The sequence below is a fragment of the Egretta garzetta genome, unplaced genomic scaffold (genome assembly GCF_000687185.1).
Source record: "Egretta garzetta isolate BGI_Z169 unplaced genomic scaffold, ASM68718v1 scaffold799, whole genome shotgun sequence".
NCBI lineage: Eukaryota > Metazoa > Chordata > Aves > Pelecaniformes > Ardeidae > Egretta > Egretta garzetta.
The window spans coordinates 225,865-231,051 of NW_009260759.1; the positions used below are offsets into that span (position 1 = coordinate 225,865).

A 5,187-nucleotide genomic window follows, 5' to 3' on the forward strand; every position below is an offset into this window, starting at 1 on the left:
ATGGGCACAACCTGAAGCAGAAGAGGTTCCAGGTGAACAGGAGGAAGAACTTGTTGACTTGGAGGGTGCCCGAGCCCTGGCCCAGGCTGCCCAGGGGGGCTGTGGAGTCTCCTTCTCTGGAGATATTCAACCCCCACCTGGACGCTGTCCTGTGCCCCCTGCTCTGGGTGAGCCTGCTTGAGCAGGGGGGTGGCACTGGGTGAGCTCCGGAGGGCCCTGCCAACCCTTGCCATTCTGTGATCCCTACAGCCCTGGGCAGACAGCAGGGGTCCAAGGCTCGTGCTGAGCTCCTGTGGGTCCCAGGTCTCACTTGCCAAGGCAGCTGGACCCATGCACCATCTCTAAGGGCTGGAGCTTATGGAGGAGGAGAGCAGATATCCCTTTTATGTTATCTCCGCTGGCCAACTGGGAAACCAAGTTTTGCAAGGGCTATTCTGGCTGGAGAAGAAGAGAGGTACAGACTTGGGAAAGCCCGGGGAGCTGGAGATGGGAGTGTAGGAAGCAGAGCAAGGGCAGGGCCACACAGTGGTTTCTGCGTTGCCTGGCCCATCGCTGCTTGCGTTCAAAGCACAGCGCAGATGCAATCAGACCAAGCAGGCCACAAGCTGCTGTGCTGTTTAGAGAAGGAAGTGGTCTCAGCTGGGCCAGGGCCCGGAGCCAGGGGTGTTTCAGCAGCACCACTGAGTTTGTAGGCACCTGCTCTCACAGCAGCCTCCGCTGCAAGAGGTGAGACGCGCTGGATGTTTCAGGCAGCAAGAGCTACGCTCCCAGGAGGTGTCCTAGGAGGACGCCTAGCCAGACTGGGCTACGACTAGACGGCTCTCCACCCTCTTAGGCTCCTGCTCCAGCAAATATTAAGCGGACACCAAAATGCACAAGGAGGCTCTAGCACGGAGCTGCCCAGAGCTCTCCTCTCCCAGACTGGTGCCCTATTACCGTCTCGCATCTCATATTTACCTACTCCCCACGAACCGATCACAGAGTCGACCAGCCAGGCTGCGACAGGGCGACGGACCCACTGCACAGTTCTGCAAGGCTCCTGACCCAGCTGCAGGCAGGCAGGGCCACCAGCAAGCAGGCGACCCCCGGCCGCTGTCCCAACACGAGACATTGGAGCAGCAAGCAAATGGGGGCAGCACTCAGGGGCCCCCCACCATGGAAGTGCACACAGGAGAAAAGTTAAAAACCAAAAAAAACGCAGGCAAGGTGCTGTATTTGCACAGGGACTGGCACGACATCTCCTCTACGAGACACCGGCCCGGCTCTCCAGCCCCCGCAGTTATTTATGAACTGCAAGGGCTTGCAGCCGCAGCACCGCCCTCCTGCCAACACACTTGGCCAACGGGCACAACAATTTTTGCAAGAGTGCTGCTAGCAGGTCCTAGGCTGTAAGGCTGGTCTGACATCCAGAGGAGCGGCTCTGCTATCCCGCCGGGCGGCCAAGATGGCTCGATCCCAGCAATCCACCGAGGCTCGGCCAAAACCAAAAAATAATGTTTTCATACTTTGACTTTTCAGGCAGGATTTAGTCATTTGTGGACACGAGGGCTTGGCAGGACTGGGCTGCCTCCCCTTACCTACTCCAGTAAGGAGCTGTTTATGCCGGCAGAGCCTTGGAGATGGAAGGAGAGAGAAGACTTGTGGTTTAATCCAGGTGAATTAATCCTGCTCCCTTTACAGAGCATCCAGCTGATGAGGAAGGAGGGATTCAGCATCCGTGCATGCCCGGTGCATCCAGTGCACGGACCCACCGCACGAGACAAGGCGTCGTGACACAACCAACCTCCAACGGCTCCGCGACGAGCCGCTCGCTCGGACAAATCCAGCAGGGACTTTCGCCCCATCTACCTAAGGGCTAAAAAATGAGTTATAGGCAGAAAAGCCAAACCCTCTCTGAGTACACTCGCGGTAAAGAGGCAGAGTGGCTGTGACCTGGTCTGTTGTACTAGAAAAGCAGGTTCCAGCCCTGGCTTTGTAAGGGTTGTACAAACCCTGTTTGCTTACCCCTGCGCTGGGGCGCTCCGAGTCTGCCCGACGCGGGCAGGGAGAGCCGAAGTGAAGCGGTAGTTGATAGAGGCTGGTGGTGGCCAGCTGGGGGTACCCCTCAGAAACCCCCCGTGCAACAGATCCATGGGTTTGGCCCCAAACTGCCCCAGCCCAGGCCTGATGGGTGGGTCACAGGGCCAGCCTAATGCACAGGAAACTCTTGGAAAGGCTGAAAAAATTCCATTTTAAAAAGAAACTGCATTGGCTGAGGAGCCCATGCTGCTCTGTCCCCTTCACCCTGGCTTTCCCTTCTCTGGCACCATGTGCTCGGTGCCACCTTTGTGCTCTCCTCCTCCACACTGCGGCTCTTCAGGCTCAGAGCAAGACCCCCCTGCACCTCAGGAGCCAGTCTTGGCATTCGCAAGAGCAAGGTTTGCCTCCCTACCTCCCTTTGAAGACCCCTCTCCCACCAAGTCCCTGGGTCCAGCCATCCATAGTCTCACTCCCATGCTGGAAACCTGTTAGCATGGAAGAAGAACCTCCTGCCGATGGCTGAGCTTGATGTGCCACCTCCACGCCAGATGAAGATACTGAGAATAGCCAAGCTTACCATGCATAGCATGGCTGTCCCATCTCAGCATCCTGCAAACCCCCTTCAAAATTCCATATTTAAGGTGGAAGGGGTCTCTGGATTATTCTTGCCAACCCAAGGTACGTTGCCCTGCATCTCTCCACTCTACTCGAGCTCCCAGACCAGGTCACAAGCACCACCAGGTGCCTCCAAGCTCCAGAGAAGAAAGGGATGGAGTATATCCATCAGGGTTTGCAGGAAAGAGCTCACGTGGAACTAAGGAAACAGCTTCTGCCATGACACCACCTTATTCTGCCACCACTGTTATGATCACCTCTTTGGTTCCTCACCCAGGACCTTACCTTAGTCGTAAAATCACCTTCCAAGCATCCCAAGAGCCTTGGCCATCACTGCCTCAGAGCAAGCCCAGCTCCAGGGAGCGCTAGGGAAGACACCACCAAGGCAGGAGAACACCTTGCAGACAGCCCATGATCCTCTGTACACCTCAACACACTCTGCTGGGGCTACAAGGCCAGCTCGGAGCAGCCAGGACAACCTGCAGATCTTCTATAGAGGAGCCAAAGTGCCAAGAGCCCTTGCACGCAGGAGCCAAGGTCTGCTTTAATCCCCTAATTCTTCTTATCAAGTCACCAGTAAGGTTTGCAACTGCTACCATGCAAAGGGCAGAGCCATCTTCACCTTCCAAGGCCTAGCCTACTGGAGAGGATGGGCTTCTGCCTCGCAAATATGTCCTCAACGCCTTGCGGGACTGAAGCCACCAAGCCACCACATCCCTCTCTCGGTGTCAACACACGGCCTCGGGCACGGGATGAGACAAACTGGGAAGGCAGGTTACGAACGCACCAAGGAAGCTCCACCAACGCCTCCAGTTTGCAAGAGCGCGGCGGCTCCCAGCATGGCAACAGGCAAATGGTTTATCCAGCCACAGAGCCAGACCTCCCCGCAGCATCTGCGGAGGGTGCAGAGATGGGCAGGCTCCGCAGCACATATTCTCTGAAGAATTTAAAAAAAAAAAAAAAAAAAGGGAAATTGCAAGAAGCTACGAGGAGTTTGCCACCACGGCATCACGTGTCTAAGCCCTGCTTCTTCTTCTGATGAGCTCTTGACGACCAGAGGATGCGAGCTGGGAGAAGGACTAGGCTGTAGGAGGGCAGGCAAGGCTCGCCACATGCCGGCACTTCCTCCGAACCACCAAAGAACGTCAGATATGTTGGCAAGACCTCTGTTACAGTTAGACAGGGTGCCTCTGTCTGCAGAGAAAGGGGATAAACCAAGTCTAATCTAGAGTGCCAGAAGATGGGGACAGCAGGAGGAGGAGGGAAGGGGAGAAAACACTGTCCTGTTCATCTCAGCAAAATACTGGTGCAAGTCCCCACCTCAGCATCAGATTAAAACTTTTCAGGCACGAGCCCAAGGCTTATCTGCTGCTCCCCTCCCTTCTCCCACATTTCTGTTATTAAACCAACTAACGCTACTTATCTACAAATCCTGCCTCTTAAACCAGCAAAGCCACGCCACGGTTCCTGCAGCGCTGACACTCTGCGTCCCTTTGCTTGAGTGAAGAGCCCAAGGGGATGCCAGCAGCTTGCTCCCCACCAACCGTGCACTGCCCGCCTTCAAAGCTCATCCACGGCGCGGGGTCCCACCACGGCGCGGGGTCCCACCACGGCGCGGGGTCCCACCACAATGACGCTAGGCAGCCAGCGTCTGCATTTTCGCACAGTGGTCAAACCACTCCAAGCATTCTGGAGGCTGAATTTCCGCAGGAGCCTATAGCAAAGCCGGCGTGGAGCAAGTCTTCAAGGCAAGGAAGTTATTCCAGGGCTGTGCTTCGTAACCAGGCATGGGATAAAAGCTGGGAGAGGCATGCAGAATTCACCAAGGCAGCACAGGGATCAGCAGCATAAACCCATTAAGCCTGGGCAGGAGAAGTTCTTCACGGAGGACCCTCCATGCCCTCTGGGTGGACTCCACACAGCAGTTGTACAGCTGTCCCAAATTTGAAAGACAGATAAGGCTCAAGTGATTCATGCAGTGTAAACCTTTATTTGTTCTTGCTTACCCAGGAGGAACCGGCAGCTGTTAACGCTAAACTGGGCCAGCTCCCAAGCGCGGACAAATGCCTACAAAAATGGGTTTAAGGAGGAACTGATTGGTTAAAAAGCAATCCTAGAAGAGGGAGTTAGAAAGAGGGAGCGCAGCGCAGGAGGAAGAGGAAGCCAGAGAGCACCTAAAAATACATTTTAAAAAAAGCAGACAGGCACAGGCTAAAGGCCTCGTCGGCACGTGACCGTTACCCGCAGCAGGATGCAAACTCGGTACACAACACTCACTCCCCAGCAACCCCATGTACAGAGCCTCAACCACCTCGCCACACACAGCAAAAGCCACGGCCAGCACCTCTCGCCCCCAAGACGGGCTTGTTTCTCCTGTGCCCGTGGATCCCTCAGGTGCAGGAGGCTGCTCCTGCCCCTGCCCTAACCCTAGCACGCTGCGCCTGAGCCACCCCTGGGTGGAAATCCATCTAAGCCCAGCAGAGCCGGCATCAGACAGCTTCAACGATAGTTTGAAAGAGAGAAAGGAATTTAAATGAAGTCTGGAAAACAAGA

At 55.6% G+C, this 5,187-nt stretch overlaps 1 protein-coding gene across 2 annotated transcripts in view; it reads right to left on the minus strand.

Annotated features, from left to right (window-relative positions):
* HDAC7 (histone deacetylase 7) overlaps positions 1-5,187 on the minus strand; it is a 53,078-nt gene that overhangs the window by 46,974 nt on the left and 917 nt on the right. The window lies entirely within an intron of this gene.